The sequence below is a fragment of the Aethalodelphis obliquidens genome, unplaced genomic scaffold (genome assembly GCF_003676395.1).
Source record: "Aethalodelphis obliquidens isolate GAN/ISIS:26980383/991018 unplaced genomic scaffold, ASM367639v1 scaffold11, whole genome shotgun sequence".
NCBI classification, from domain to species: Eukaryota; Metazoa; Chordata; class Mammalia; order Artiodactyla; family Delphinidae; genus Aethalodelphis; species Aethalodelphis obliquidens.
The window spans coordinates 32,121,852-32,134,914 of record NW_020837955.1 but is presented as its reverse complement, the minus strand read 5'-3'; positions in this window follow the sequence as shown (position 1 = coordinate 32,134,914).

Sequence of the window (13,063 nt, the reverse complement as noted above, 5' to 3'; positions counted from 1 at the left end):
GGACTCCCAACCACTGCGCCACCAGGGAAGCCCAAGACCGTATTTTTTTCAACCCCAAATGCCCTGGAGGTGTTGAGGAATTGAACCCATGGAAGACTTTTGTATTTCCTAATTGCTCCCTTTGAGAGCCTTAGCTTTGACCAGGATGATTCCAGGCTGTAGCAGTGCTTTCTGCCCATCCTCCCTGCAGACACGGGAGTGCAGTGCAAAAGCAGGTTTATTTTTTCCTGTACTTCTTTATTTCTCCCAAGGTGTCGTAAAAAGTTCTATTCCTGTCTTGCCAACTATTGCACTTCCTGTTCCTATTCTCAGTTCCCTATTCTTCTAAACATCCCTGGTAGAAATGGTACAAATGACTGAGATTGAAATCCTCATAGTTCCTCCAAGCAACACAAAAATAAGTTTACATGTAGCAGAATTGTACAAGAGGACCAAAGATTTGTGGTGGTATCACTGAAATAACAGTAATTCTTAATTTTTTGGAAGTTGTGTTTCATTTGAGAACCTGATGAATGTTATAGATCCTTTTCTCAGAAATACATACATACATACTTACAATTGTACATACAAGTTCAGAGGGTTCATGAACTATAGGTTAAGGGCCTCTGATAGAATACGTTTACGGAACTCTCCTAAGTTATAAGATTTAGGTACTGGAGGGTGAGGAGTATTAGAGATTCTCACGCCTATGAATTTGTTATTAAAAATGAATGAAATTTGTTATTAAAAATGTTATTAATTTATGATACTGTGTCAGCACAAAGTCTATTAGGGATTGCCAAGGAGGATCATCTGGTGTTTGCTAAGAGTGGTTTGAGACCATTAGCTTTTTAATGAAAGTACACGGATGTACAATTAGAAAAACGAGAATTAGCTGAAGTTAGCTAAAAGGGGGGAAACTGTGTGCTTTAAACTAATATTTTCAAAATGCCAGGATTTGGGCTTCCCTGGTGGCGCAGTGGTTGAGAGTCCACCTGTCAATGCAGGGGACACGGGTTTGTGCCCCGGTCTGGGAAGATCCCAAATGCTGTGGAGCGGCTGGGCCCGTGCGCCATGGTCGCTGAGCCTGCGCGTCTGGAGCCTGTGCTCCGCAACGGGAGAGGCCACAACAGTGAGAGGCCCGCTTACTGCAAAAAAAAAAAAAAAAAAAATGCCAGGACTTTAAAAAAAACCCGAACAAATCACTGTCCCCTCCCCCACCTTGTGCTGCCTCCGCCCTTTCCCCTCTCCAAAAATTCTGATATATTCAGCAGTGGCTGGAGGGGTCCTGGGCTATGGGCAGCTAGAGTTCTACTTATAGGAATCTCGGGAGAGGGACAGTGACTAGGGGGTACTAATTCTATCCCAAGGGTCATAACCAGGTGCAAAAGCTACCCCTTAAGCTGGCAGGGGTAGAGTGGATCTCTGGTGCTCATCTGAAGGAGACAGGATTAAGGGACACAGATTGGGACCTGAGAGGGGTTACTGAGTTGTCTTCTGGCCAGTGACTCTCAGGGTCTATGTCAGGGAGATAAAATTTAAAGTAAGTTCAGAGAAGTTGCAGGACTACTGAGAACTTGGCATTACCCTTATCTTGGTGTTAGTAGGTTCCAGATGTTAGGGTAATCAATGAAATGCAAAAGTCGAGCTGCTTTTCTTCTGCTTACCTGCAAATTTTCTTCTCTCCTCCAATTTGCGTGACATTTTGGAAGTATATTTTAATATGGTAGTTAAATGGCTCAGCCATTTACCAGCTATGTGACCATTGCAAGTTATCTAGCTGCTCAGCTTCTCATCTATAAAATGGAGACAATAATATTACATACTTCATAGGGTTACTGTGAAAATTAAATGAAATAATGGATGTAAGGTATTTAGTATAGCACTTGTTGCCTAGTGAGCAGCTAATAAATGTTCACCATGTTTTTAGTTGTTTGGGCATCTACACTTCCCTACTAGGCTGACTATGAACTTCCGAAAGTGAGGATTTGTCCTGATGTATCCTACTTTTACTATAGAACTTACGTAAAATAGGCTTTTAGAAATATTTTTTTGAATGAATGAATGGAGGAATGAATGAGAGAATGAATGAAGTTGGTTGAAAAATAGGTGTTTTGAATTAACTTGGACAGGTGTCTTCAGGCTTTCCATATGTACACTAGATCCTGTGACTGGACTCTTCCTTCCCTTGTCTTTGCATGGCTGCTGACCATTTCTCATCTTTTAGCTGTCACCTTGGTGTAACCTCTTTAGAAAGACCTTTTATAATGACCTCTATCCAAATGAGCTTCCTTGTCCCTGGACCCACTGGTTACATTTCCTACCACTACCCTTTGTTTATAGCATTTATATTTTATAATTTATACTATAAAATACATAATTATATAGTTATTCAGTTTTTAAATTTGTTTTTTGTCTCTTTTCCACTACACAATAAACTATGACAACAGAGAACTATTTTCTTCATTAATCCATGGAGGGACAACATTGTCTAATGGGCAGAACTAGGATTTGAACCCATGCAGTCTGACTCCAGGGCCTGTCTGCTTTCAAATCCTGGCTTTGTCATGTATTAGCTATGTGACCTAAGACAAGTTGTTTAACCTCTGATCTTAGTTTTCTCATCTTCAAATTGGGGATAATAATTATACCTTCCTCACTGATACTGCCCTTTAGACCCAGGCAACTAAGGCTCCTGCCCTGGACCTTGTGCTTTAGAAGATAACTTTCTTCTGGCTATGTCTCACCCCATGGGCAAGCAGTTCAATTCCTGTATCTGCCTCTTCTAGACCATACTTCTGATACTTGAGATCCCAGGACTCCCTACCCAAATAGCTCTGAGCAAGCTTCCAGAGCTAGCTGGGCTTTTCCCCAGGTCCATCCTCCCAAAGCTAGTCTGTGTCTCTGGTGTGTGTACCCAGAGACCTTATGGTAGGTAACTAAGGATCTGCTGTGTGTAGAGTGGGAAGGTGGACACAGCTTGGATGTTTGGGTCAAGGTGTCTACACCAATTGATGCAAGGCTCCTTGTGTGACGAAAGATATGCTGTAGGTGGGGAGAGAAGGGAGGTAGGCTAGAGTCCTCTATTTTACCCTTGCTTCTCTAACCTGGCAAATGTTAGAGACAGGCCAGTACCTCCTGTGAGGATTAAATGAGACATTACATGTAAAGCCTTTAGAAAATGCCTAATATACCATAAAGTGCTCAATAAATATTAGCTATTATTATTATATCTCCGTTGGCTTAGCACAGGGCCTAGTTTATAATAGGTATTTAATAAGTTATTTTTTGAATGAATGAATAGATGAATGATTGAACTATTAACAACTCGTTAATTGGGGTACTTTCTTGGTTCTCTTGTTAGGTAAAATCAGCTGTGTATTTGAACTAAAGCTTTCTTCATTTATTGTAGTCATGATTAGTTGAAAGTAAGAAATTCTGGCTTGATATTCATAGTTAACTATTAATTGCAAACTTCTTATCAGGAAAAAGATCTTAGGTGTTAATTTCACAGAATGATAGTTCTCAGAAAGGGCCTGCCTCTTATTTAAGCTAACAAATTATTATCTTTCACAAGAAAAACAGGAGGGATTTGAATTTATGTACTATTAGATGTGTTCCCTGTTAGCTCAAATACATTTGCAATGACGTGTACAACAGTAGGATTGACAAGAGGTTTCTAGACCTCAGGATAACTCCAGTGGTTTTCTGGCAGCATGGAGGACCTTAGCATAAAAAAGAAAGGATCTGATGCTCAATTTCAGTAAATCTGGAGTAGTGAGCTGAGAGCCAAGAGGGGAACTTCACTTCCACACCAAACTCTTGCATCCACTCAGGGTGCTGCAGATAGTGGGACCTGATGTCAAGGACTTGAGCTGCCCATTCCCTCCCACAAAGAGAATCTGTCTCTCATTTGCTTGCCAGAATATGGAGACTTCCTTTTCACTATTAGAGATAGCTTTGAAAGTATAAATGCCTCTTGGAAAAGGGGACTTAAAACTCATGATAAAAAATTAAATGACTGAAATTAACAATTTTGGCAGTAATTTTGGTGGGAATACAGAAGGTGAGGGGAAAAAAAAAGAAAGAAGAGAAAGGCATATGGAGGAGGAGAAAAGCGTAGAGCAAGAGTCAGTAGGGAGCTCAGAGAAAATCTCCAATGGCTGCAGTATTTTTTTTTTTTTTTTTTGCGGTACGCGGGCCTCTCACTGTTGTGGCCTCTCCCGCTGCAGAGCACAGGTTCCGGACCCGCAGGCTCAGCGGCCGTGGCTCACGGGCCCAGCCACTCCGCGGCATGTGGGATCCTTCCGGACCGGGGCACAAACCCGTGTCCCCTGCATTGGCAGGCGGACTCTCAACCACTGCGCTACCAGGGAAGCCCCAATGGCTGCAGTTTTATACCAGAATGTGAAGTTTTGAAATTCCTTAGTTCTAGCAATAGGCTTTGATTTAAACAAGAAAAAAAAAAAAAAAGACAGAATAGACACACAAAATGTACTTCATGTATCCATTTAGTGGTGGTTTGCAGCCATTTAACTAACACGTGTGGTATTGACTTCAGCGTCCATTATGGGCATCAACTCAGCAGCCTGTATTTTTTTTTTTTTTTTTTTTGCAGTTTGATTTTCAAGACTTTCCCATAGCTTTTAGTACTGTTTTTTGGACTCATCTTCATTAAGGATTTTAAAAGCAAAGGTCTTTGCTTACACTGAAAGTGCTACTTTTCCTAGCATCATAGTTCCTTGCTAATGGGTTTCTGAATACCATTTTCATTATTTAATTTTTGTAGAACTCTACTTCCTTTATTATTATGTTTGCCTTTGTTAATATGTACAATCTGTTGGCTACATATTGCTAGGCTTTAAATATTTTTCCTGTTTACCATTAATAGAAAATGGTTGCTGATTCATTTGCTTTGCAGAATAAATCACTAACCTCATCCATGCCCAACAGAAAAATGGCATGTATTATTTCCTATTATCCTCACTAGCTGTTTCGCTCTGATCTCTCTCTTTTCCTCTATACTGGTGAAGATATAATGTTCTTTGCTTATGGAGAGGAAACAAGCAGAATGGTAAGGCTGCTTAGACTTTACAAATTTGATAGTAATCATTTACCTACTTCATAATAGTAATGTATATAACACCTGACAGTTTACTGACCTTCACTTATATTATCTTGTTTGAATCCTGGAGGGTTGTCCTATTTATTATCCCATTTTACAAATGTGACCTATACAAGGTCATGATCAGTAAGTGACTGAGGCCACTCCTTCTTTCCTTAATCAGGCTCAAGTCTTTTCCATCTTAAGACCCAAAATCCCTTTCTCAGTCCCAAAGGGTTTTAGCTATAACCCTTTTTTTCCCCCCTTCAGAGCTCAGCTGCTTGAGAGTGATCTGTACCCCTTTTCCCATTTCCTCATGTCCCATTCATTCTTCAGTTCACTGAAATCCAACATTGGTGTCCACCACTGTACTGGACTGACTTGGTAAAGGGCATTGCAACCTTCTGGTTGCTAAGTGCACGAGTACTTTCTAGTCTTCCTTTTACTTGAGTCCTCTGTGGTATTTGACACTATCGGTTATTCCTGCCTTCTCACAACTCTTACCTTGGCTTCGGGGACATCACCATCTTTGGATTTTCTCCTGCCTGTCTATCAATCTCAGGTCTCTTCAGCAACTCCTTTTCCTATGCTTTTTCCTTAAATAATGAGATCCTCAGAATTCCAGCTTCCACATACCCCACTGTCCTTTTTCTTCCCTTTTCTTCTCATCCTGGAGCAATTTTATCCATTTCTTACTGTTTCCACTGTAGGTAGATGACTTTTTAAAATTTTTTAAACTATTACAGATGTTTTCAAACATAGAAGTAGAGATAATAGTTTAATTAATGCCCATAGACCCATTACTCAGTTGCAACAATTACTGACATTTTGTGCATCTTATCATTTCACTTGTAAATACTTCAAATCCATTTCATAAAGGCTTTTAAAAATCATAACCACCATGCCATTTTATACCTAAGCAGAATTAACAATAATAATTTAATATCATCTATTACTTCCTAAATTTCTATGATTGTCTCAAAGATACCTTTTTATAGTTGCTTTGTTTGACTCCAGATTCAAATGAGTTGATGGCTCTTAAATGAGTCCCCGTTTCTAATCCTGCCTGTCAGGCCTCTCTCTTGGGCTGTAAACCCAGGTATCTAGCTGACCTTTGATACTTTTATTTGGAGACCTCAAAGGTGTTTCAGACTCTTTATGTCTCTAACTTCCTTTGTCCCTAAAAGCTGATCCTCATCTTGTGCGTTACTTGTCCACCCAGTTGTTCATGCCTGAAACCTGGGGTTCATCTCATTCACTTCCTATATCCAATATGTTACCAAATACTGCCAATTCTGTCTCCTAAATGTCTTTTCAGTCCATCTTTCCATCCTCCCTGCTGTCTTAGTTTAGGCCATCATTTTCCCCCAGATGTCAGCAACAGCCTCCCAAATATTCCCCTATTTCTAGTCCTGCCTCCAAATATTCTTTCCATTACAGCCAGGGACCTTTCTAAAGTGTAAATCTGGTCATATCACTCCTCTACTTAATCTCTTAAAAAGCTCCCCATTGTTTTCAGGATAAATTTTAAAGTACAAGGCTTTCAAAACTCAGTGCTTGCTAACATATCCAGCTCCATTTCCCCCTTTCTCTCCTGATGCTGTAATTCTAGCCATACATTCCTCTGTTACTCTATGCCCTTTCTCACCTTGGGCCTATCCATATGCTCCTTCTACAGTAATGCTCTTTTATTTTCCTCTTCCAACCCTTTCCTCATTGATTTAAGTCCTCGTCTTTACATCTTTGCTTAAACAACACTTTTGGGAAGTCTTCCCTCATGCCCCAAGCCTGAGTGAGTGCCTGCTCTCAGGATGCCTGGAGTACTCAGGGGTACTCAGTTCTAGCTCCTTTTGTAACATTTATGCCACAGGTTTCTAAATGCTTATTTGATATCTTATTTGTGGTTATAGTCTATGTCAAGCATAGTGTCTGTTATCAGGCAAATGCTGAAATATTAGTTGAAAGAATGAAGCAATGGTTCTTCTAAGTCCCAAGTTCTTTCTAGTATACCACTAACTTAGTGTTGTAGATATTGTCTGATAGCCATTGCTCTAGCTTCTAGGCCTTAGAAAATTCAGTTGAATTTTCAGAAGATAGTTGAAACAGAGAAAAATGGTAGTGTAGGGTAAAGTTTGTAAGCTTGTTCCTGTCTTAGAGCTAACTACTCACTTGCCTTGGAATATTTTCACCTAGTTGATTCCTTGTTGTTTAGACTTAACTGTAAATATCACCCCTCAGAAGGGCATTTCCTGACCACACTGACTAATGTAATCACGTGGTTACTATCACATGTCCTAGTTTTAATTCTCTGCATAGCTCTTATTGCTGTTTCTTTATTGTTCTTTTGTGTCTCTCTTTCCCCAAAGGTGACAAGGGACCTTGTCTATCCTGTTCATTGCTGCAGAGTAGGTACTCTCTCAGTATATGTTGAATTAATGGAAAAATGAATGAATGAATGACTGCTATAGAAGTTGAGGTGATACACTTTCAGGACGGATAAGGGAAAATGACAAGCTTACTTCCTAAGGGGTAAATTTTCTCAAAAGTAAACAAACCCTTTGTGGGTCCTGTTATTAGTTAGACATGAGATCTTGTGTTCAACCTTTTTCTGTGCCATTCCTAATTTTCCTTTTCTTAAGGGTATGTGGAGAGGTTTTTGATGGATGCTCTCCATTGGACCACTCTGTACAGTAGCCGAGACATGGAAACCACCAGTGTCCATCAACAGATGATTGGTTTAAGAAGATGTGGCACGCGCACATACACACACACACACACACACACACACACACACTGGAATATTACTCAGCCATAAAAAAGTATGAAACGTTGCCATTCGCAGCAACATGGATGACCTAGAGAATATCATATTCAGTGAAGTAAGCAGACAGAAAGACATATGATGTCATTTATTTGTGGAATCTAAAAAATGATACAGATGAATCTATATACAAAACAGAAACAGACTGATAGACATAGAAAACAAACTCAAACTTACGGGTACCAAAGGGGAAAGGAAGTGGGGGAGGGATAAAGTAGGAATATGGGATTAACATCTGTTAATATACATAAAATAGAAAAGCAACAAGGATTTACTAAATAGCACAGGGAACTATATTCAGTATCTTATAATAACTTATAATGGAATCTGAAATTGTATATATATAATAACTTATAATGGAATCTGAAAAAGTATATATATTCAGTTCCATATATATATGGAACTGAATCACTATGTTGTACACTTGAAACTGACACAATATTGTAAATCAACTGTACTTCAGTGAAAATAAGTAAATATGCCAGCACCATTTGTTGAAAATGTCTATCCTTTCTTCTCTGCATTGCCTTTGTCAAAAATCAGTTGTCTGTATGTGTGTGGATTTATTTCTATTCTGCTCTATTGGTTAATTTGTTTATCTTTATGCCAATATCACACTGATTTAATTACTGTAGCTTTGTAAGTCTTGAAAAAAAGGTAGTGTTAGCCCTCCAACTTTCTTTTGACGATTCTAGATCTTTTTCAGTTCCATGTGAATTTTAGAATCAGCTTGTCAACTTCTGTAATGATTTTAACTGAGATTACGTTGAACTTATGTAGATCAGTTTGGGGAGAATTGACATCTTAACAATATTGGGTTTGACATCTTCGATTCACCTTTGCTGCGAGTGGGGCTACTCTCCATTGTGGTGCACAGGCTTCTCACTGCGGTGACTTCTCTTGTTGAGGAGCATGGGCCCTAGGCCCGCGGGCCCTAGGCGTGCGTGCTTCAGTAGTTGTGGCACGCGGGCTCAGTAGTTGTGGCCCACGGGCTCTAGAGTGCAGGCTCAGTAGCTGTGGCGCATGGGCTTTGTTGCTCCACGGCATATGGGATCTTCCCGGACCAGGTCTCGAACCCGTGTCCCCTGCATTGGCAGGTGGATTCTTAACCACTGCGCCACCAGGGAAGCCTGAGAACGTTTTTTCTATTGTCAGCATTTAGCAGTATAAATGTCACTCTCAGTACTACCTTACCTGTCCCACATATTTTGATAAGTTGTATTTTTATACAGAAAAAATTTAAGATACCTATTACATCATAGAATTTTCAGTACCTAGACGAATAGTCCCTAGTTTCCTCAACTGTGGCCCCTCTCCTTTATAACTCTCTTAAATCATGGTACCTAGAACATAGAATTCTGGATTAGTCTGGCCATTGAATAATAGAACAGGAATGCCTGTTCATTCCTTTTTTGTTCATTAATTTATTAAGTCATTCATTCAACAAATATTTACTGAATTCCTATACCAGGCATTGTGCTGGTTAGGAGTACAGAGATGATTAAGATGGGCATATTCCCTCTTCTCATGGCACTGTCTGGCAGGGAAGAGAAATATTTAAACAAATAATTTCAAGGGTGACTACTATCTCCTATGTTACAGAAAATCCACTGCCATTAACAAAAGCTAGGTTAAAATGCCATTAGTTTTTGGACTTCCCTGGTGGTACAGTGGTTAAGACTCTGCACTCCACTGCAGAAGGTATGGGTTTGATCCTTGGTCAGGGGAACTAAGATCCCGCATGCTGCAAGGCCAAAAAAACCAAAAAAACAAACCATTAGTTTTTTGTTTTTGTGTTGTTTTTCAACAAGTTCTGCCATTTTTTTTACCCTATTTTTAAAATCTCTGTTTGTCTTTAAACTAGGATGATCCAAAACTGGTCTGTACCCTACAGGCTATACCAATTGCTTAAAGCTGACTTCTTTCTGATTGGTTAGGGCTTGTTTAAATATTTTGAATATCCTCCCTGGCCTAACTATGACTGCAAATATCTCTGTCTTCCCCTTTCCATCGACCGTTCTTTTAGAATACAATCTGAGCCCATAACAGAGTAGCACCTTAGATTTGGGTAGACTGATCAACTTTTTAAGAGTTCTCTGTCAGTTAAGCCTTTTGATCCTCACCAAAATGCTGGGCAGTTACAACCCCAACTGACAGATGAGGAAGTAGAGATTCAGAGAGGCTAAGTGACTCTCCCAGTTGGGAAAATTTTTTTTAAAAAGTATACAAGTTCCTACACTCCCACCTAAGGCCTTTACTCTTGCCTCAATCTCACTGCCTTTTCATAACTGACCATTAAATATGTTTTAAAGAGGGCAAAGTCCAACTGTAGAGGAGATCTGCCTGTCTGAAGCATGATTATTAGTGGTGATGGTTGGGTATTACCTGGCATGCATGTGTTAGGTTTACAGTAAAGAATGCCTACATTTTATTAACTGTCCTCTTAGATATATTAGTGACTATCACACCTGAATTACAACAAAGAAGCACTAGAGAAAATTCAATGTGGGCGGCAAAATTCTTTGAAGAATAACTAGTTATAATTGGGGAGTCTGAACACATTTCAGAGTTGCACGTTTAATATGCAGTATGGTTAATTGCACTGTAATTACAGTATTTTAGAATGGCATGCTAAGTGTTTAATCCTTTTCAGGTTTTCCCTCCAATCAGTGGTCTGCCTTCATTTTCCAGATTGATGAAGTCTGCCTCAGAGAAGGGGGTAGGTAACAAGATGGTGCCGATGTGTCTAATCAACTGGGAAAGTTGTAAAATGAATCTTTCCTATCTGGCACTTATATTTAATCATAGTTATGTTCTCTTTATGAATGAGTGTTGATTAGTTAGTTGTAAGAATATGAAAACAATAAGAGCTTTTTTACCCAGATAAGTTATGCTAGAGTCATTATTTGGGTCTGATTGAGTTGATGGGGATATTTACATTACCTCAGCACATAGCTCCACTTAATCTTATTCATAATGTTAATTATATACTCCAAGAGTTACTGTCATGCACTTGTTTATGGTGTTTACTCTTAGGATTTGTTTGTACATGTGTTTATTGTATGGTTCCCCTCTCTTCCACCGGACTATGCCCCTTTCGTAGTTGCAGAAGGCATTTCCACTAAGAGAAACCTGATCTTCAGGAGTTTGTTCCCACTGATTTGATGACAGCTAACTCAAGGAAGGCAACTCAATTCTGTTTCAGAGAGTTGGTTAACACTATACCATTGAACTGACTTTTAGTCGTTTTCTTTTCATTAATTAATTAATTAATGGCTGTGTTGGGTCTTTGTTGCTGCACGTGGGCTTTCTCTAATTGTGCGAGTGGGGGCTACTCTTCATTGCGGTGTGCAGGCTTCTCATTGCGGTGGCTTCTCTTTGTTGCGGAGCATGGACTCCAGACACATGGGCTTCAGTAGTTGTGGCACATGGGCTCAGTAGTTGTGGCTCGCGGGCTCTAGAGCGCAGGCTCAGTAGTTGTGGCGCACGGGCTTAGTTGCTCCGTGGCATATGAGATCTTCCCAGACCAGGGCTCGAACCTGTGTCCCCTGCATTGGCAGACAGATTCTTAACCACTGCGCCACCAGGGAAGTCCCTTTAGTCTTTTTTTCTACCTTCATGTATTTGCATATGCTTTTTCAGTGTCTGGAGTTTCTTTCTCTGCATATTCCCTGCAAACTGCAGTTCATCTTTCAAAATCTGCCTTGAAATTCCATTCCTCAAGAAAGCATGCCCTAATTCTACCAAAGAGAGTGAATCATTGCCTCCTTTATCTCAGTTACTGTCTCTGAACATTAATGCCATCACAGACCCATCATACTGTACAGGTTTCCCCCTGACTATTCGAAAGCAGAACATTCCTATGAAACCTTTCCTAAGCTGAAATGGTGGAAGGTAAAAAAGCAATTACCTTAGGACACATCTTGCTAACGTATGCACAAAATATATCAAGATAAAGCACAGTTGCTCACATACAGAGTTCAAAGCTATGGCAACTTGATGCTAAGATGCTGAGTATAGTTCCCAGGGAAGGAGCTTGACAGTGCCACTTTGCAGCAGCTTGGGGCTTGCTGCAAAACAAACATTGAACACTATTTTTGCCTTTTACCCCTTCATAAAAGTGAAACCAGGTCCTAAAGTAGGTCTTCTGTAAAAATGAAGTGTTGTAAAATGAACTTTCGAAAAGTAGTGGATACCTGTATTGCAGCTATCTTTTGATACGTTTGCTTTAATTAACAGATTGGTGTGTCTGAGAGTGAGGGCCATAGTGTATTCATTTCTCTTATTACCCAGGTCTAACAGTGTCTGCTTCATAGCTGGTGTTTAATAATTTCTCAGTGTTGAATGACGTAGATTATTCTTTTTAAAATCTTTTTTTTCATATTTAAAGACTATTTTTTAGAACAGTTTTAGGTTCACAGCAAAATTGAAAGGAAGGTACAGAGGTTTCTCATGTACCTTCTGTCCCAACATATGCATAGCCTCCCCCATTATCAACCTCTCACACCAAAGTGGAATATTTATTACAACTGATGAATGTTTGCTGACACATTGGAATCACCCGAAGTCCATAGTTTACATTATGGTTTACTCTTGGTGTTGTACATTCTATGGGTTTGGACAAAAGTATAATGACATGTATCCATCATTCTAGTATCATACAGTATCATTCACTTCCCTAGATTTTTAAAAAGTGAGATATAATTGACATATATATTCGTTTTAGGTGTACAACATAACGATTCAATATTTGTATGTATTGCAAAATGATCACCACAATGTCTAGTTAACATCCATTACCATACATAGTTACACAATTTTATTTTTTAAATAATTTTTCGAGATACTTACATAGCATAAAATCACTCTTTTAAAGTATACAGTTTTAAAGTGGTTTCTAATATATTCAAGAAGTTGTGGAAATGTCATTCCTATCTAATTTCAGAGCACTTTCATCACTACAAAAAGAAACCTCATACCCATTCCTCATTCCCTCCTACCACCAGCCCTTGGCAACCACTAATCTAATTTTGGTCTCTGATTTGCCATTAGTGGACATTTTATATAAATGGAATCATACAGTGTGTGTCTTCTTAGCATAATGTTTTCAAGGTTATCCATGTTATAGCATGTATCAGTACTTCATTCCTGTCCAAATA